Consider the following 22,106-nt stretch of genomic DNA (forward strand, 5'->3'; position numbering starts at 1 on the left):
GAGAATGATTACTGTAACCTGGAAAGAGCTGCTTGATAGGAATTGTGGCTTTTGGTGAAGGAAGATAGCTAACTCACAGCAGCCTGGCAGAGGGGGTGTCAAAAGACTAGCCCAACCTCATTCTCTTCTGTCTCTGATATGATCCCCCCAAGTCTTACCTTTGATTGAACAAAACTGGAAACGGAGGGCAAGGAAACATGTTGATACATTTTATAGAGGGTTTTTTTGGGGGGGCAAAGTGAAAGTCTTGAGACTGTATCTTGAGTTGCCAATGGAAATATAGGAGTTAGTATAATAATTACAGTAGATACATCAGTTTTGAACAAGTATGGTATTAGTATGGTTAATAAAAATGATATAGATAGGAACAGTGGGTAGTAATAGTAGTAGTACATTTTTACTATAAATTTTGCTAGATGAAGTTTGAGGCTTAGAGAGCTTAAGTTATTTACCCAAGTTAAGGGATCTTGGGATTCACTCATAAATCTGTGAGGGCTTGTCCATTTCCATCAGAGGCTGGAGGATGACCATGGCATGGCTTTCCGGGCATTATAAATCGGCATCCATTGCTCTTAGCTATTAAGGACGTGGGAAGAGCAAGTGATCACAAGGAACTTCTTCCCTGTTGTTAATTCTTACTATGGGGGATATGCTTAGGACTCTGAAGCCTGGCAGGAAGCTCACCCTTCCCTCTGAGTCCTCTTGTATCCTGACAGCTGGCTTCTGTCATTTTGTATCTCATGTTATGAGACTATCTTTTGATTGTTAGCACCAATAGCCATTCTGGTGACTTCTTCCCAAGGAAGCTTTCATCTTTAAGCAGTAAGCCTGACTATAGGGATGGGTCTGGTCAAACATAAAGAACTATCATGCTTACTGCTCCCCCGCCCTCCTTTCAAATCTGGTAGTCCTACAACATTTTCCAGAGCAATGATTTGAGGATAGAGGGAGTCACTGGGCTGTCAAGCAGGAGGGAATCTGGGCTACGGGACAGGAGACTCATGGTGGCTTGTAGTGCTGGCTTAATGAGTCTGGAGACCTATTTATGGTTCTGTTCTTCATTGCTCCTTATAGAAAAGATATGTTTTTATGTGATTTGCATACTGGTGTTTTGAGAGGACCCCTCAGCTTCATCTCAAATCTGGTGTCTGAAATCGTATAGTCCATGATACATTCCTTTAAAGCAATTGTTCTATTACAATTATAACACTTGCTGTTTTTCCCACATAGGTACTCTGTTGTATACATCATCTCAATTAATACCTACAGCAAGTGATACTGAGGCTTCTAGGGGTTCAAAGTCACAGAGTGGATAGTGGGTGGAGTTAATGTTTTCAGTTGGCTTGCTTTGAAATCCAGCTCTCTGTTACATTTTATTCAGTATGGTTTGAAGTAAGATAGGCATGGATTCGATACTCAATTCATACATATGCAATCTGTAGGATCTCCAGAAAATTATTATTTCCAGGTTTCAATTTCTCTATCTCAAAATTGGGAGCTGGGTAAAAAGGAAACAACACAGAGTAGACAGGTTGGCTAAACTGGATCTTTTTTAGAATGTTTCTAAAATTAGTCCTGGAAGGTGAGAATGATTTCAGAGCCTTTCCTTGGTGGATCCGATTCTCTCAAGATGGGGCAGGGGTAGGGGGATCGGTGGGTAGAATACTGACATTGGGGAAGAAATCCTGGACTTGTAATAGTAAGAGTGCATTTTGTTAACCCCCTGTTAACTGAGTGAGCTTGTGCAAGACTCTTAACCACTCTGAGGCACGCTTAGACTGTTTCTTTATCTGTATTGTGTATATTTATTCTGTAAACCTACACAATACTGCTGAGCATCTCAATTGATTAGATGATAAAATGTCATGTTGTAAATTATTATATGCTAGGTCATGTCATTTGTTATGTCATCATCATTGTTTCTTCCATGAAGAAGCTAAATCTTTATAGGCAGAACTAATTTGTGACTAGCAAAGTATGTTTCTTTTTTCTTTGCCTGGTGGTTACATTCCCACTGAGTTATATAGAGGTGCTTGACTTTGATACATTACTATTAAAAAAAAAAGATTTATTTATTTGTTTTAGAGAGAGAGTGGTGGGGAGGGACAGAGGAAGAGGGAGAGAGAATCCTCAAGCTGACTCCTACTGAGTAGGGAGCCCAGTGTAGGGCTCGATACCCAGGACCTGAGATCATGGAAATCAGGACTCGGCTGCTTAACTGACCCACCCAGGTGCCCCAATACATTACTATTTGACTGCCATATTTGCTTTTAAAAAATTTTAAGAGATAGCTATCAAAGAGCATTTAAATGATAATAAAATTTATAAAAATAATTTTTATAAATTTCTGTGAAACATAAGCCAATAAAAGTTATTGATAAGTACATGGTAGATTGCTTTAATCTATTACATATGTCACAGAGAGGCAAGTATATCTATAATCAACCTATTTAATTCTTCCCTGAGCTTGGATGCCAGCATGGTAATTTTCTCATTTTCAGCATAACTGTTTCAGCCTTGTTATCAACCTGATTGATAGCGAACAAGTGTTGGAGGAGTAGGGGAACCATAGGGAAGATGATACAAGCTCTGGAAACCCACAGTGAAGGAGGGTTTGAGAGTAGTCATTTCTTAATCTCCATCTAAGACCACTGAAGCTTGATTACATAGATAAGGAAAATGAGGCAAAGAAATCATCTGAGCTGTTATGTTGCCTACAGCCAAAAGTACCAAGAGCTCATCTGTGTATTTTTCAGTAGGCAAATCAGATTCTGGACATTCTAGAGAAAGTCAGCTGTGCCTATGCCATATAAACAGAGCCAAACAAACAAACAGAAAAAACCAGTGATGAATTTTTAAGAGAGTAATTATAGGTCTTTGAGGTGACTTTAGAAACTGCAACTTTCATTACATGCCCCAAATGTATCTTCTGGTGTCTCTATTAGATAGAACACAGGCCTGAGATTGGTGAATCATTTCTCCTCTTTTTATATTTCAGGAACACAAGAAATGGACTTTGAAAAGCCACTATGAGAAACTAAAAAGCCACTTCTCAAGGTAGGATCTGTTCAACACTAAAATTATCTTGTATTTTTGTCCTTAGAATTATTATAGGACAGACAGTATGGGACAGACCAGAATAAGATCATATGGCCAACTCAGCAGATTTGGGAAGTATTTGCAAAATATCCTTTAAGATATGTTGTGTCTATGATGGATTTGTATCTTGAAGGAGGAGTAGGTAATCTATCTGATTTGCTTTATTCTCATCCATGGTTTTGATGATCAGACTAAGAAGAAACAGAGGGAAAACCTAATTAGAGGCTTTGGGGGTTTGCTAACCCAGCCTGGAAAGTACCCAAACTTCCTCGAATTCTGTAATTTAAATTATATGTTCTCTTTTGTTACAAAATTTGATGTAAAGCTTTCCCAAGTAAGGGAGGAGCCCAAACAAAGTTTAAATGAAATTCATATAAGTTTTAACACTCCGCTGCTGTACTGATCAGATCCCCACAGGTGAGATTTCAGGTTTGTTCTCAGTTCAAAGAGGAAGCTAGAGATAAATCATGTCTACTTCTCACCTGTAAAAATCAGGAGTAGTGGCTGGTTGATGATTTCTTTTTACTAAAAAAAAAAAAAAAAAAAAAAAAAAAAAAAAAAAATTTTTTTTTTTTAACTGACTGATGCAAATTTGTGTTAGACAAATCGAAGCTGTGTTTTCTTTTGAAAGCTGTTAACAGAATCCCAAAACACATGGAGAATTTTTGAAACAATGAGATTCTATAAGAAATTGTTTGGTAGATTGAGTCATTCTCTCACTCATTCATTAATTCCATGGCACTCTGATAAAGTAGTTAAATGTGTAAACTTTGTAGTCCAAATTTTGGACCCCAACTTTGCTAAATATGGGGTCTTATTTTGAATGAGCAAAACTCTTTGAGCCTATTTCCTGAGTGGTAAAATGGAGATAATTATAGTGATACCTACTTCGTAGTTCATTTAATAAGTGGAGTGAGCTCCAAGCATAAAGTTAGTACTCAATAAATGATAACTTATAAAGTCCAGCTATCTATCTGTCCATCCATCCATCCATCCATCCATCCATTCATCCAACCATCCATCCTCATATTTGTCAACTGTTTCCTGAAAACTTCCCATATGCCTGACCCTGATATAGGTGCTAGGGATTTGGTCTTTTGGATTTTGGTCCATGTTTAGGTCTTTCAGTCTGGTTGTATATTATAATTGTCTAATTATAATACAGAATGGTTAGTGGTATGATGAACATTAAGTAGAGAAAAAGCTCTTCTAATTTACCTGTGGAGGATAGTGGTGGTGATCTCCTTTCTCCTTCTGGGTGAAGAAAGATATGTAAGCTGTGTTCACAGGAGTACATAGGATTAGGGAAGGATACTTATTTTGGCTTAATACAAGGGAGGTCTTTCTGGTAGAGATACTGGAAGATAGAATAGGAGGCCATGGGAAGTAATGTTCTTGTCACTAGGAGAGGAATCTAGCAAAGGCTGGAAGGTCAATTTGCAGACATGTTTAAGGCAGATCTCAAGTGCTTGAATAAGAGATTGAGTCGATGACTTTTAAAATACAATTCTGAGAATCTATGATTCTTAAGGGATCTGGAAGGGCTTAGCTGAGCTTCTCTGAGGTGGCAAAATCAGAGTAAGGCCTGGCTAATCTAGGCAATGTAGAAGCCTTGGTAATCACGAATGACCACAATGAGGACATGTTTATGCTATAATGGAACTAGTTTTATTTTTACTTTGAAAAATAATATAAGGTCCATGGATGCATTTTCATTATAAGAAAATTAAAATATTATCAAAGCATATAGAGTAAAAATAAAGTCTTCTTTCTATTCTCTTCCTTGCCCCTCATTCTGTCCTGCCCTCCATTGCACAGTGCTCCCCACTTCCATTCCACCCAGGGAGATAGTGACTCCACCTTTCATTCCCCATCTTTCCACATTTCTTTTCATTAATTTCGGTGCCTATATGTGTTTGTATACACATATTTAGTTTTTCAAAAGCCATGAATGAGATCATACTATAAATACTATTCATTTATTTTTTTCATTTAGTACTTATTATGGAAATATATATATATAAATCTACATTGGGTGATACATAAAAACAAATGCTCCTTTTAATGTTCATTTTAAAAGTCGCTTCCTTTTCAAGGCTGCATTGTGTTCCATAGCATAGCTGTAACTTGACAGTAATATGACTTATAAGGCATTTCCATTGTATTCCTCTTATTGCTATTGTAAACAGTGCTATAGTAAACGTCCTTATGGATACATTTATGTGTCCAAGTGCAAGTATTTTGGTAGGATAGATTTTATAGATTCTCTGAAGTTGAATTACTCAACTAACAGGATGCACCCTGTAGATTATGATGAATAACGTCCAGCCCTCTTCCAGAATATTGAACCAGTTTATATTTTCACCAGCAATGAAAGAAAGCAACAATTTCATCATAGTATTTGTGAAATAATATTGAAGAAAACCAGAATACGTCACCCCAAAATGTGCCTCTTTGATGTAAAAGTTAGTTTGAGCTGAGGACAATTAAGAAAGAGCAGCGCTTGCTTTGGCAGCACATAAACTGAAATAGGAAGGATGCAGAGGTCAGCACGGCCCTGCCACAGGGATGACATGCAGATTTGTGAAGCATTTAAAAAAAAAAAAAAGGGCAAAGCTCCCCATCAGTCCAGAGATGGCACTGGGGGAATCTGCAAACAAATCCTACTCCATTAGTTTCCTCCACATATTCATCTTCTTGCTGTTTGCCACCTGGAGCAGCCTAAAACTTGGACCTGTCATTTCTCCCTGCATTATTGTCTTTAGTTGAAGATGCTATGGAGCTGGAATCCTGGGCTGCCCCGCGGAGATCTTTTCAGTTTCTCCCATGAGATGTGTACTGCATGTGTTTGTAAACTGGTTTTCTCTTGTTAATTTGTCTTTTTTCTAAAGAGCTCCAGCTTGAAAACTTAAGATGGGTGAAGGTAAATTTTCACCTTCCCCTACAATCTTTTATTTTTTGGTTCATCTATTAGGTAAAAATAGTTTCTAGTTGTTTTAATTTAAATTTGTATGATTACCAATAAGGTTGACCATCCTTTAATATATTACCTGGCAATTGGTACATCATCTGTGATTTATCTCTTTATATTGTTTGTCTATAAATATGCATGAGAAACACTTTATAATGGACATTTATGTTTTCTATGTGTATGCATATATGGCAGATACTTTAGTACAATGAATTATAAGTACATTTTAGTTTGTTTCCTATGGCTTCTGGATTTCAAATATTGATTTTTAAAAAAAATATTTATTTATTTATTTTAGAGAGAGAAAGTGAGTGTGTGTGAATGGGGGAGGGGCGCCGAGGGAGAGAGTGTCTTAAGCAGACTCTGCATTGAGCAAGGAGCCCAAGTCCAGCTCGCTCTCATGACCCTGAGATCACAACCTGAACCAAAACCAAGAGTTGGATGCTTAACCAGCTGTGCCACCAGGGACCCCAAGAATATTGATTTTTAATGTGGGCAATAACTATAAGGTTGCCGCTGAAATAAGGGGTCAGTACGTGCATAGGGAAATAGAACACATCACGATGTTCTTTGTTTCCAATCTCCTTTTCTACCACTTTCCTTCATTACTCTCTCCTTCAAGTTGCAGAGTACCACATCCCTTCTGCAAATGCTGTGGTTTATGAACTTCTGTGTCTGAATCATTGCATAGACTATTTCCCTCTCAGGAATATCTTTCTCATATCCCAACCAGAGAACTTCTTTTTATTCATCCCCTCCGACCCATCACATGGCAATTCCTTGAGTGTCAACTTCCATAGGCACTCTAGAAAATGGAGAGGAGAAATAATCCCCTCATTTGGTTGCTAGGGTTACATTACACTAAACAGGTAAAGTAGGATGCTGGGGTCATGGAAGTTTCTTAGTAATTGTGTGTTGTCTCTCACCTAGTACCTGCTGCACCAAAAACTATATCATTGCTTACGTACGTAGCCCAGTTTTCTGCTTCATTGTGAATTCCTGGTATACTGAGTTGTTTTTCTTCTTCAGCCTGTCTCTGGATGCTCAATATGCATGCAAAGATTTCTCATTGAGATCGATTGGCATCTCAATGGTTGATTGGTGCCACATATGGTCTTTTTCTGACAAAGAAAAATAATGCATTTCCTTTTCTTTTTTTCCTTTTTTCAAATACGAGCTGCTATCAAGTTTAGAAAGAATATTGTGGTCACTTATAGTATTCAATTAATCTCGAGCACTTGCAAATCTCTGTTATTATTGCTTCCTTTACTTAATTCCTATTCTGTGTTTTTGCCTAATTGGAAAGTTTTGGAGTGTGTGTGCTCATAAGTTGCTTCAAACATTTCATTAGTATACTTTTTAAATATATAAATTGAAAGATGGGTAATACCTGACGGTTTCTGTCTTTATTATTATTTATTTTTATCTCAGATAATTCTGTTACAGTGACAACTGTAACATGAAGGAAGGAAATTTGTCATGAATGACAAATGAAGGAAATGAAGGAGAGTTGTCAGTTATTTGTAGAACAAATAATAGCAAAAATGTAAAATAGAAATTGAAAATTAATCAGCCCTCAAACCTCAGTGCCAAGGGCATGACAATACCACAGGCATACATACTTCATGGGATATTATAATAGAAGTAATTGAACTTCAGATCAGATTCTGAGCATTTTGCAGTTAAGGTATAAAAGAGACACAAAATGACTTACATGATGTTTATTGTCTTAAATTATCCCCTTTCCTGATCCTTTCTTTAAATGCCCGTTCTTATTGGCAAATCCATGCTGTCTATAAGCATTTAACCTCAGCTTGTTTGCTGTGTGTTGGCCACATACCATCAAGTAGATTGAAAGATTTTCAAGGGTAAGGACTTGCCTTTGCTTTTTTGGAATCAAGAAGGGTAGGTGATTAGCAAACTGACGTTGAAGAATTAGTACTAAAATGACAAAATCTGGCAATCTCCCAGAAGTATATGATTTAAATAGAAGATGGTTGCTCGGAAGAGCAGTGTGCTAGATCTGAAACTCAGGTCTGTGTGACCCCACAGCATGTATTTTTAACCACTTCCTGAGCTAGCTGCAGTGTCCCCATAGCTTGACTCATGTCAGGCAATCAGAATGGCAAAGGAGTCAGAGCTCGGTTTTAGACTATGATTTTTTTTTTTTTTTTTTTTTAAACTACAGTGCTGGTCTTTTTGCCTTAGGTTTTGGTGTTGAAAGGGTAAGTCATCCTATCCTTGGTTGCTGTCTGTGAGGTTTACTTGACAACCAGAGTTGCTACAATGGCCACCATTTGATAAGGCAGAGGCTTTTCCTTTGCACTGCCTTTTTCTCTTAAGATTTACTCTATGAAAATGCCATGTGGTCTCAATCAGTTTTTCTCCCTTGCACCTTTGGCTTAATAGGCTTCTGGAATATGGGTGTGCCTGAAACATTGATTTTTATTTTCAACATTAAAAAACATGCATATAAAATGTAAAATGAAATAAAGACAGAGAATTAATATCCTGTTTTTTGAGACACAGTGACTAATTAGAATGACACAGGCCTGTGGGGGGTTTAATGTAGCTAATCTTTAGCAGGTGTGTTTGCTACCAGCCAACAACATCTTTCTCAGATGAGAGGTAGAGTCAAAAAGTGCTGGAATATCAGCAAAATAGAGCTGAGTGATGCAAGCCATCACCCAGTGGAGAAATCCTAGACCTTCATTGTCCAAGATAGAAACCTTTAGGCACCTATGGCTATTTACATTTAAATGATTAAAATTAAATGGAATAAAAAATTTAGTTCCTTACCCTAGCCACATTTCAAGTGCTCAATTAATCACATATGGATTATTGGGCTGCACAGATATAGACCATTTCTGTCCCTGTGGAATGTGCTACTGGGCAGCAAGAACCAGATTGATATGGGTAAGGAATGTTGGTAAGAACTCTAGCTCTGCCATTTTTTAGCTGGGTGGCCATGGTAAATGATGTAATCTCATTCTGCCTCAGTATCTCTTTTTACAAAATGAAGAAAATACTGCTTAGTGTGTTTGCATCTAACAATGTTTCCCTTCTGAGAGACTGCCCCCAACTACCCTATGAAATGTGGCCACCACCTGTTATTCTTCATACCACTGAGTGACAGCAGAACATGCTACCTTGAAACATACCACTTTGATATATTGGTTATATTGACCTATGGGTGCTTGAAAATCAGCCACTGCAGACATAGCTTTTTCTGAACTCTCCTTACCTGCCAAATGACAGATCCTCCAAAGGAACTCAGTTGTTACAAATCCCTTCTCAAGGCATTTCATCAACAAGGGAACCCCACCTCTACCTCTGCCTTATCACAGGAGAGGAGATAAGAAGTTGACCCCACACCCAGACAAACTTTGTTAGAAACTATCATACCTCCCATCTTATTTTAAGGGCCCATTCATCTTTCCTAAAAATTGTTTCCTATCACCTAAAAGACTTACATCCCCCTCCCCTTTCCCGATGAAGATGGTATTTAAATCTGAATTCTCAGCCACCTTAGGAGTTACTCATTTTCCTTGGGTATCTCTCATGTATATTTTGTTTTTCTTTTGTCAATATGTCTTTAATTATAAGGCTGTCAATTAGGAGCTAAGAAGAATAGAGGGAAAATTCTTTTCCTCCCCTACACCACTCTATCCTTTTCTTCGGAGCACCTTACCATTATCTAATTGAGTCCCACGTCTCTCATCTGTCTGTCCATCTCCTTGTTTATTGTATCCTGTCACCATTCCCCATGACATATACATACTGTGGTTTTTATGAAACACCAACCAACTCTCCAATTTTCTGATATCAACTGGGTATCTAACAATTTAATTCATTTCTGACACTAGCAACCTGGAGTAAGGGCAGACCCAAGTTAAGGGCTCAGTCCCATGAGACTTCTTCTGTTTCAGATGAAAGCTGAAAATGGGGTGCCCAGGCTGCCCACACTTCTGCCTGGCCAATGACATGTTCAAGGGTTTCCATGAGGTACCCCTCGGGTTTGATAATTCACTAGAATGACTCACAGAATTCAGGAAAGTGCTTTGCTTAATAATTACTGGCTTATCATAAAGGATATGTCTCAGGAACAGCCAAATGGAAGAGATGCAAAGGACATAACAGCATCTTGATGTGTTTGCTGACCCAGAAACTCCCTTAGCTGTATCATTGCAGCATTTTTATTGAAGGTTAATTATATAAGCATTATTGATTAAATCATTGGCCCTTGGTGATTGCATTCAGTCTCCAGCACCCCACTTCCACCTCTACCCCTTAGGTGGGGTTAAAAGTTCGAACCTTCTAATGCTGTGGTTTGTTTTTTGGAGACCCGCCCCCATCCTGAAGCTATCTTCAGGATATGTAAGACGCAATTGCATTGTGTCATGTAAGACGCAAATGAATGCATCTCCATGAGAAAGGGCACTCTCCTTGAGTTACCTCCTTAGTATAAATTCAGTTATGGTCAAAAGGAATCATTATTAGTAACAAAAGACACTCCTATCACTCAGGAAATTCCAAGAGTTTTAGAGACTCCATGCCAGGAACTAGGGACAAAGACTGGATGTATATTTTAAAATTAGAACACACACAAAACATGCCAGAATATAAACTTCATTTGAGAAGAAACTTTCTTTGCCTGCATTATCTAACAGATAATATCTAGCACATAACAGGTGATAATAAATATTTGTTAATCTAATGAATAGCAAGCTCCTAATTATTTGGTTGAGGCACAATTAATGGTCATGTTTCTAATGAAAATGATAATTATGGTAATAGCAGCCATTTATTGAAAATTTTCTATGTACCAGGAACTTACTAAATGCTTTAAGTACATTTTAACATTTAATCCTCACAGCAAGCCCATGAAGCAGGTAATATTATTATCATTAAGATAATGAGGAATTTGAGCCACAGAGACATCAAAAAACTTGCAAGTTTCCTATCTTATAAGTTATAGAGTCAAGATTCAAACCCATATCTAGGCTTTTAATTGCTTTATCTCAGTGATACATATTATTAGAAGGAAATATTTTTTTTTCTATTGACAGGGATTTTTTCTTTCTTTCTTAGATTGAAGTAGAACTTACAGCAGAGTTCAGAAAATATTCATGACCTTGGATTCAGCTCTCTTTAAACTGTTAAGACTGCTGTTTAGGGGGCGCCTGGGTGGCTCAGTGGTTTGGGCTGCTGCCTTCAGCTCAGGTCATGATCTCAGGGTCCTGAGCAGGGAGCCCGCTTCCCTCTCTCTCTCTCTCTCTCTCTGCCTGCCTCTCTGCCTACTTGTGATCTCTGTCTGTCAAATAAATAAATAAAATCTTTAAAAAAAAAGAGAGAGAGAGAGAGAGAGAGAGATAATCAGTGTTTAAATTATTTGACTTCCCAAACTTTCTCTAGATTTTAATTCTTCCATATCTCTTCATTTGTGGTAAAATGAAACTGAAGAGTCATGTAAGATGCAAATGAATGCATCTCCATGAGAAAGGGCAGTGGACATTATAGGATGCCAGTGACATAAGCAGTGTCCCAGGAAATGTTAAAGGATCAGAACAGAGCCCAGGAAATACCCAGACCATTGTGGTGCTGGTAGGCGAGGCTGAGACCTCCTTAATCCTTTCCTGAGAGTGCCCACTATCAGCTCAATAAAGAAACTTTGACAAGATTGAGGACTGTACGCTGTGGCATCAGAGTCAACTCACAAAGCTCTTTGAGAAGCCCAGAAAGAAAAAAGGGACTTGTAATTAGCAGACTAGGAATGGCTGCTGCTAATTACCTGTTGGTTTTGACCCTGGAGTATAGCTGGGGCCAGAGCGGGTCTGATGATTTCTGGGAATAGGTTTTGGTAGACATAGCTTGCTCTTTCTGAATCCCCTTAGGTTGTGCATTCTTTGTTTGGAGAAGCATTGGGGTTTGGTGGAAAGGACTTTACTGTACATTTCCTTAGATGGGTAGGTGTAGGGAGCTAGTGAGGAGAAAAGCATGTATAGTGATGGGGAAAACCTTTCATTATGGAATCAAGGCTACTCAAGCAAATTTTTTTTTAATGGAAATATTCATAGTTTAATCTTTTTTCTTAGAAATAATATAATAAAAACAATGTATTGTTTAGGGATTGCTGTGTGCCAAGTACTTTTCAAAATGCTTTCAATATATTAACTCCATCAAATCTTAACAGCCCTAGGAGGTAGTTAGTATTATTCCCATTTCATAGATAAGGGAACAGGCACAGAGAAGTTAAGTAATTATTTGTATTAATATATTTTTAAAAGATTTTATTTATTTATTTGACAGAGATTACAGGTAGGCAGAGAGGCAGTCAGAGATAGGAGGAAGCAGGCTCCCTGCTGAGCAGAAAGCCCGATGTGGGGCTCGATCCCCGGACGCTGGGATCATGACCTGAGCTGAAGGCAGAGGCTTTAACCCACTGAGCCACACAGGCGCCCCTTATTTGTATTAATATTAATGTTTAGCCACGTCTCAACATAATATGAACATTTTCTAATTTGTTCATAAGCCACTAAGAGATAGTCTTTATTATTATTATTAAATATTAATAAAGACTATTAATTAACAGACTATTATTAAAGATAATAGTCTTTTTTAAAAAGAATTTTATTTATTTACTTGGCAGAGATCACAAGTAGGCAGAGAGGCAGGCAGAGAGAGAGGAGGAAGCAGGCTCCTGCTAAGCAGAGAGCCCAATGTGGGGCTCAATCCCAGGACCCTGGGATCATGACCTGAGCCAAAGGCAGAGGCTTTAACCCCCTGAGCCACCTCAGATAGTAGTCTTATTTGCTTTTCCTCTATTATACCTTGGGTCCCAAATCGGTCTGATTGATTACTTTAGAGATAATATTGGCATTTTGGGATGGACTAGTTTTCATTTCATGGTCCACTGAAGGGTCCCAAGATATGTTACCCTAAATTGTGCCTTGTAGTCAGAGATCATTTTGAGCAAAAGGCCACTAGAACCAGCAGGTTCAGGAAAAGTTCTAATTTACCTCCCCCAACTGGCTAAAAATAGAGTATAAATATCCCCCTACTGAAAGGAAATCTATATTCATATAGGAAATTTCCATTTGTAAAAATGTCTCCATATTAGGAGGAGATCTGCTCCTTGGAGGCAACTCTTACCACCTGGCAGACTTGACCAGCATAGCAAGACAGTTCTTATTTACCACACATTTCAGCTTCCCATAGCTTGCTTCCCCATTCTGGAAGCCCCAGACCCTTTTGCTTTACTTAGCCTAAGATGGTAAAAAAGTCTCCTTGAGCCACATCTTTTTTTTGTAAACTCCTGTGTGTACTGTGAGAAAATGAAATTCAGCTGAGAAATTTAAAGCTCTCACTGGTTTTACTCAACAATTTATGAGTCAGGCAGCATTATATCTAGCAAACAAGGCTTTAAAAGTTGATCAAAATGGAGACTTATGGGCAGAAGGAGGCAGGGCAAGGAAGTTATTCTAGCAAAGTGTTGGTTGTTTCAGGCAAGGTCACCTTTCCTTGGGGAATTATCTCATGGTTCTGTCCAGGTAATTCCAGAATGATGGGTTAAGTTTACATTCTGGGGAGAGGATGAAATTGCAATTAGGTTAGGTATTAAGTCTTAGTTTGTTGACAGGGGCTTAGCACAAGTGACTTCATTTTGGATCTGTTGTCTCTCTCTCTCTCTCTGTCTCTCTCTCCCATACACACACACACACAGTATGTACATACTTAAAACTTTTTTTTTTCTTGTTAACCTGCCTTTTTTTTTTTTCAGCTCCATTTGTGGGCCTCCCCTTGAACCTAAGAGGGTAAAAGGAAAATGACTTTTCCTCACCTATACTTCCTGCTATAGGACACTTAAAGCCGTTGGCACTCACCTTCTGCACACCAATAGCACATTTTTTTCTGGTATTTAATGACAACCAGGCCCCTTCCTACATACCCAAAAGCCTCCAGTGGGGTAAGTTCACCTCTAGTTGAGAACCACTGAGGAATTTTCTATGCATTTACTTTCTAGACATGTCCTTTAGTTGTTTTTAAACATTGTAAATTGTTAGCAACAGGATAAGAATTATTATAGCTCCGTTGTTGGCATGTGTAGATGATCTTCATCATTGTGTTTTATTTGAAAAGTTCTTTCTTCTATCCCTGTTGTCAGCCTTAGTTTCAGGGATTGGGCTCCATGAAAAACTGAGAAAGTGTTTTCAACTAGGGTTAATTTACTCTCTCACTGTTTATATTCAAAACTACTAAATACCCTCCTTTTCCCCAAATTTTGACTCTACCCAACTTCAATTTCTGTGTCTGATTTTTTATAGAATTTTCATTCTTCTTGATTGTGTTTAATAATTGGATTTTGATAATCATGTTTGATTTCTGGCTTTCTCATCTCTTTGTTCTTGCAGCCACCATGTCACAAATGAGCATGTCCTGCTCTAAGACCCTGATTCTGGGGCGCCTGGGTGGCTCAGTGGGTTAAGCCGCTGCCTTCGGCTCAGGTCATGATCTCAGGGTCCTGGGATCGAGTCCCGCATCGGGCTCTCTGCTCAGCAGGGAGCCTGCTTCCCTCTCTCTCTCTCTGCCTGCCTCTCCATCTACTTGTGATTTCTCTCTGTCAAATAAATAAATAAAATCTTTAAAAAAAAAAAAAGACCCTGATTCTGAAACTGTGTCCCAACTTTGGTCTTTGAATTGGGGTTTCCTCTCTTTGTAATGTAGACCCCTAGAGAACCCCCCTGGATGCTCCAAGCCTTTATCTAAATAGAGCCAGTACAGACTCATGGTGTTCTTAAATGCAACCTAATGAATTGCCTTTGTTAAAGAAGAGAGCCTAATGGCTCATATTGGCAACCCACTAGGCATTTTTTTTTTAATGCTAATAGAATTTACTTCCAACCAGAGGTGTGTGAAGTAATTTATTATTCCTTTTTATGTTTTAAATTGCAGATGTGAAGGAACAATCCCAGTGGAAGACTATCAGCTGTCCCAGGTTTTCTCCACACAAACCATTCTTTTCCTTGTTTTGATTTTTCATCTCTGACCTTCTAGGAATGATGGTCTTAGAATCATAGAATGCCAGGGTTAAAACAGCTCAGAAATTACCTGACTCAGTACACCTTCAGCTGCTGAGCCTGGCATCTCACTTTGATTCTTATTTTATATTACCTCTGTCTGCTGAAATTCCCCTCATATTCATGCATGTTGTTTACCCTTTCTACTATACTCTTTAACACCTTAGTGGTAGTTATTTTGAAGTTCCTGCATCTGAGTCATCTGAGTCTGGTTATGTTGATTGCTTTATCTCTTGAAAGTGGCATTTTGTTTTTGTTGTTGTTTTTGTTTTGTTTGTTTCTTTTTGTTTTTAATGTGTCTCATTATTCTGAGTCATTGCTGTATATCATGTGCACGCTATAGAGGCTGAGGTAAATAGCATTTATGTTCAGAAATGGATATGCCTCTTTTTCTATCAGGCTGTTATTGTGTATGGGGTTGAGCTGGTCTAGTTAGATGTTGAGTTAAATTTGGGTTTGTGTTGGTATTGTTAACCTTTCATGCTCCAGAACTTCAAATTATTGCAGTAATTAAATTATCCAGCAACTAAGCACTACCATTACCTGTGCTTAGAATGGGACCTAAGGGCTAAGAGGAACTTTTTATTTTCTGACAAGCACTTTGACCAGAGTTTTGTAAATTGTAGAAAAAGTTATATTATAATGATGCATTTGTACACTGGTTTCCTGAAAATAGACTGTTTTAATTTTATCACTCTTACGTTGACATTTATAGGTATAGGCTTGATACACAGCCAAACCACAAAGTCTACATTTGGAGTAGGAGTATGGGGCTATAAAGATGGGTCATCTAATAGGAGAGTAAATCAAGCACTGACTCTGTGGCTTGCTGACTTGCACTAAATGAATGAGAAAAGGAATAAGTTGTAGGTTGTTTTTCCTAAGGTTGATATAAACTTCCTTTTCTCTTTCCTTAAGTTAGATTCTTTTGGCTACTAGCCCAGCAGAAACTGTTGTCAGAGCCTCTATGAGTCAGTGATTTTTTAGCTCTGCACTTTATTCTTTATCTTCAGGACATCCTGATGATTAAATTCAGATTCATAAAAGTGATCTGCAGGGTAATGGGAGATTTTTCAGAAAAGGGTATGCAGTTGTTCTTATCTAGGATTCATAGATTTCTGGGGGGGGGGAGAGACTATGGATTATCTTTGAAGGGTCTGCAAAACTCCCAAGATTGTACATAAAACTAATATATATGTATATTTTGTCTGGAAAAGAAAGCCCATAACCTTCATCAGATTCTCAAAGTGGCTTGTGGTGCCTTAAATCTTTGCCACAATTTGAATAAGATACCAAAGTAGGCAGCAAAAAGGCTTCTTCATAGACGAAAGCAGTATGGCCTCTCTGCTGGGCATTAGGGTCTGTACATTCCTAGATGCCAGGGCTTTCTTGTTTCCTTCACCATCTACCTTCTAGCACATTGGCTAGCACTAGGACACTATCACTGTAGGATAACTACAACAAATTAAAAGACATCTTTTAGAACAAAAAGGTTAAAGTGGCACCTGAGTGGCTCAGTGGGTTAAGTCTCTGCCTTTGGCTCAGGTCATGGTCTCAGGGTCCTGGGATCGAGCCCCACATTGGGCTCTCTGCTCAGTGGGGAGCTTGCTTCCCCCTCTCTTTCTACCTGCCTCTCAGCTTACTTGTGCTCTCTGTGTCAAATTAAAAAAATATGTTAAAAAAAGAAGAAATAGTTATATACTGTACATGTTTAGTGAAATTGTCACTTCGATTTTGAAAATACTAAAATGTGAGAAAATGTTGCTTTCTGGATTGAGAAAATATGATAGCATAATTTCAACTGTTCCTTGTTGAATGGATCGATGAATACATGGTAATCAGCATGAATAATCTTAATTGTGACTACCATTTGTTAAATATTTATTATGTGCTTGGCACTTCACCAAGCCCCCTACATGCATGATCTCATTATTTGATATTTCAACACTGCACGGCAAGTCATCATCTCAGTTTTACAAATGGGGGAATTCAGGCTAGAAGAATAAAGACTTCTAAAAGATCTTAGTACTGGTAAGAGGAAGAACAGAATATGAACTCAGGTTTGCTTATATATAAATCTCACACTTAAAGTTTGAGAAGTAAAGCCATGGACAAAAAATTTATAAAGAGATCTCCTTTCTTCCCCCTTTCCCCAGTCAAGAATATAATCCTGATATTAGTCTTGGTTTCTTTCATACACTCCCCACTGCCTCCAGTGTATCAATTCTAGCATTAATTAGAACTTTTAGCCATAAAAATGGCTACAGGTTTGATAAGTATTAATAAAATAGCAGTGTAGCTACAGGTGTTTTGTTAGAAGGGAAGGTGATGGTTGCTTTGTGAGAAGATCAGAGAAAAACTAGCATTGGGTATGCTACATAAACAATGAATCATGGAATATTGAAAAAATAAAAAAAAAAAAAGAAATGAATTGGCTTTCATCACACATGGTTGTATGGGTGTGAGGGTATGCATATAAACATACCTGTTTCTTTCCCATATACCAGTAGACTCATTGACAGTAGTAATGGATTGTTCTTCTAAATATCTTGCATCTAGTTAAAAAAAAAAATGTGTGGCATACATGAGTGTTAATGCTTTTTATTTTTTTGAATGTAAACAAAGTGATGGAGTTATAATTTGAGGAGGATATTGCACCAAGAATTTTTAACACACAGGCAAAAAATATTCTGGAAAACATAGCACAAGTATTTTAAGATATAATTTGAGAGAGGACAAAATCAAAGGATAATCACCTTTCAAATATATGGCCATTCACCATTCACTGGTATTTTCTCTAAGAGAGTTTGGTAGATTCATAGTTTTTTTTTTTTTTTTTTAAGATTTTATTTATTTATTTGACAGCGCGCGAGAGAGAGAGAGATCTATCACAAGTAGGCAGAGAGGCAGGCAGAGAGAGAGAGTGGGAAGCAAGCTCCCTGCTGAGCAGAGAGCCCAATGAACTTGATCCCAGGACCCTGAGATCATGACCTGAGCCAAAGGCAGAGGCTTTAACCCACTGAGCCACCCAGGCGCCCCAGATCTGCAGGTTTATAACCATTTGAGATCACTTCAATATTAGTGAATTTCAACTCCACTCTTGATAAATATAGCACGTCTTAGCGCCAGGATTCTGAAATCATAAGTCTTGCATTGCCTTTATAGGAATCTCTTAATCTCAGTTATGATGACAGTGTACAGTAGGTAGAATTCCTTAGTGGATCTGTAGGTTCTCGTAATGTAACTCAGATTCTGTTTTCTTGGGTTATGATATTCACTCCATCCACACTGACACATTACTTGGATCTGATGTTCAACGTATTCTTGGAGCTTTACTTACTTCTTCCTGGAGAGTTGGCAAGGAGTTTGGTGAACATTACTTTTTAAATACTGCAAAGGAAAATTTAGTTTAATTGAAACCCCTTTGGTGCTCTTTCAAGTCAGAGCAATAATTTCTTAGGAATAGTGTTAGCCTGTCAAAATATTTTTTTTTAAATGATTTCTCTTGGTTCACTTCAGAGGTTATCCAAAACTACTGCTGATATTTTTCATATATAATGGTTTAGAAAACATCTGTGTGCTGTGCAAGGTAAAATAAAGATATCTTTTTTAATATTTTGGTTTAATATGTATGTTGTGTTTTTGTTTTAAATATAGGAAGCAGTTTTATATAAAGGACTTAACATACATCATTATTTCTTTTCTTTGTTGTTATGAGGTAATGTCTCTTTGAGTATACTACCTAAATTTTATATTTTTTAGTTTTGTTGTGATGTCTTTATTTCTATTTTTGCTCTTTTATAGTGAGGGAATGGACTCTGAAAGCAAAAATACTCTGTTTGGAAGCAGAAAACCATCTAACATCTGAATCTACTTCCCCATCTGTAAAATGGGAATAAGAATTGTTTCACTTCTGATTTTATAACATCCTTCTCAAGGCAAAATGCAAAAAATGCATGTCATAATTGCTTTGTAAACAAACAAAGGGAAATATGTGTATTTTCTTCATTTGTCAAATAGAAAAAATAATACCTATTTATGGAGTTTGTTATGAGGATTAAATAATTCATACTTAGAATTGTACCTGGCACATAATAAGCATTCAGCAGATGTTAGACAATATTATTATTATTCTCACAATTGCATTAAGCTTGTAGTCTAGAGGTTCAGTCTTGAATATTATGCAAGACAAAATAATCCATCTGAACAAGCCAGAACCAAATCTGGCTAAGAACTAGAAGCAAAAACAAAAGGAAAAAAGCAAAACACAGAGTCACAAAAATACAAAAACAATTAACAAAGATAAGATCCTAATGTGCTATATACTGTTTGTATCCTCTCAAAATTCGTATGTTGAAATCCTAACTTCCAAGGCGATGGAACAAGGAGGTGGGGCTTTTGGAGGTGACTCAGTTGTGAGAACAAAGCCTCAAGAATGGGGTTAGTGCTCCTATAAAAGAGGTCCAAGAGAGATCCTTCACCTTTACATCATGTGAGGACACTGTGAGAAGTAGCTGTTTGTGAACCAAAGAGCATGTAAGCAACAGAAACTAAATTTGCTGGTGCCTTGATCTCTGACTTCTCAGCTTCCAGGACTCTGAGAAATAACTTCTGTTATTTATAAGCACCACCAGTCTGTGGTGCTTTGTTACAGTAGCCTTCAATTAAGAACGTACTTCTCAGAAATAGTTTCAGGAGGAAAAATTGTGGGTGGGCTTGAAATACCCACCAGGTGCCCCCCCCTTTTGGGCAAATATAGTCTTTCTGGCTCTGGTGGGTGAGTCCACCTGGACATCTTGGTGAGACCTCCAAAACTGACAGGTTAAGTGTTCAAAAACTTGGAAAGATGACTTAAGCAAATACAAAATGAATATGTATAAAATGAATATTTTATGCAACTCATTAATTAATGAGAGAACTAGTAAGATGGTCTAAAAGAAAATTTGAAAGAATGGAGAATTATATAGTCAAGTATTCAGTGAAAATGGAGAAATAAACTTACTAATACATATACCCTGATTCATATTCCATAGGACATTGCAGTTGTATACTTGGGGTTATCTTTTTTAGCAGACTGAAATGTACAAGTGGAACTTCATAGAATCTGAGCTCTAATCAAAAGTTAAATAGCAAAGACAAGTTAACATGTCTTCTCACTGGTAATTAAACATTTCTTAGGTAAACCTGTTAAACAGCATCATGTTGAAAGAACATCTTGTCTTATTTCCAAGTTTTATATATATATATTTTTTAGTGATAGAAAGACACAGAGGGTTTTAAAGAGGGAGTGCCATGATATGATTTATGTTGTAAGAGAATTCCTGGGAGGATCTCTGCTTTGGGCTGATAGACTTCAGGAGACCAATGGGGAGGAAGCAAGAAGACCTTCCAGGAGGAAACATTTTAGTCCAAATGAGAGGTTATGTTGTTGTGGACTACAATGGTAGTGGCTGACATTAGGAGAAGTAGCCATATTTGAAACACATTTGTAAGGTGGGGCCAACAGGATTTACTGATGGATTAGAGGTAGTGTGTGAGAGAAAGTTGAGGAGTCAGTTTGACCGCTAAGTTTTTGTCTGAGTGCTGGGTATGCAGTTGTGAGGAACACAGATAAATTCTCTGCCCTCATGGAGCTCACTGTCTACTGAGCAATTTGTTTAAGAAAGCAAACACTATTTTAATTCCTAATTACAAACTGTTTTACAGTAATTATGGAAAATACAAAGGGAAGACAAGAGCCTACTTTAATAGGTGCAGAAGGAAGTCCTCAGAAGGCAGGGAGGTGAGAGGTGAGAAGGAATTAGTTATGTAGAGTCAAGGAAAGAACTTTCCAGAAAGAGGACATAACAACACAAGGTCTCTTAAGAGAGAAAAGACTCAAGTTTTAGCAACTGAAAGACAGCCTGCATGACTGGAACACCTGGATTGCGGTGGAGAGAGGACTGGTTGTGGTTAGAAAAGCAAGCATTCTGGAGCATTGTATGAAATGTAAGAGCATGTTGGTTTTTTTCCCTTGGTACAACCAGAAACAGTAGTCCACATGAGAAATGCTGGTTGTTTGGACTAGGGAGGTGGTAGTGAAGTGTAGATGAATGAATAAATGTAGGAAATGGTGTGAAGGCAGAGTCCGTCATGTGGAATGTGTTACTCAGTGGAGAGATCCACAGGGGGTTCAGTGGAGGAATAAAACCTTTGTTGATCCCTGGCTCTCTCACTAACCATGGATATCACCTATTGATAAAAGACCTCACCTCTCTAGTTTCCATGTTCCCCCACTGCGAGTCTGAGGTTGCAAGTCCTTAGGCAGTGAGAAAAGCACAATTAAGCAGAATCAGTTGGCTCATGGGAGTCCCAGAAAACACTGGAAGCACAGGGACTTCATCAGAGCTTCAGAAAATATTAGAATCATATGCTCAATGATGCCACTGACACTTTCTTTTGTTTCTCTCTGGGTATCGCCTTTATAGTCTCTCAGGAAAGCTCCCAAATTGTATACCTTAAAACTTCTACCGCTTAGCAGAGATTGCTCTGGGGTACCGTGTTTAGAATTCTAGGAAAAAGCTCTGATGGGCCCAGCTTGGGCTAGGTGCTTATGGTGGGATAGAGGCATGACAGAGGCATGGTAGAGGCATGAGGACATGTAGAAATATGGCAGCTTCCATAATATAAGTTGAAAATAGTGAGGAGTATGTGGAGGGGTGATGATATTACAATCCTCACATTTAATCTGAGGTATTCAGAAAATAGTGAGCATCTACTATGTGTTAGTGTGTGTCATCTACTAACTGCTTAAGATATAAGATGTCTACTGAAGTCTCTTCCAATCATAATATTCTGCAATTCTGTGAGACTTTATAGGAAAATGCAGAGTAGCCAGTGTTATTCTGGTATCTGTGAATTTTAATAATTAGGTTTACAGTTCTTTCTCAGTGGTAGAAATAAAATAGTTTAAACTCTCT

General features: G+C 37.9%; 1 long non-coding RNA gene across 1 annotated transcript in view; it reads left to right on the forward strand.

Annotated features, from left to right (window-relative positions):
• The window catches only part of LOC309860162, a 132,844-nt gene extending 113,854 nt beyond the window's left edge, over positions 1–18,990 (forward strand). The window contains exons 3-4 of the long non-coding RNA XR_014309201.1: positions 2,999–3,057; positions 18,952–18,990. This is a non-coding gene — a long non-coding RNA (uncharacterized lncRNA). The remainder of the gene's footprint in view (positions 1–2,998; positions 3,058–18,951) is intronic.
• The last annotated feature ends 3,116 nt before the right edge of the window (positions 18,991–22,106 follow it).

This window comes from Mustela nivalis (assembly GCF_964662115.1).
Source record: "Mustela nivalis genome assembly, chromosome: 2".
Lineage (NCBI taxonomy): Eukaryota > Metazoa > Chordata > Mammalia > Carnivora > Mustelidae > Mustela > Mustela nivalis.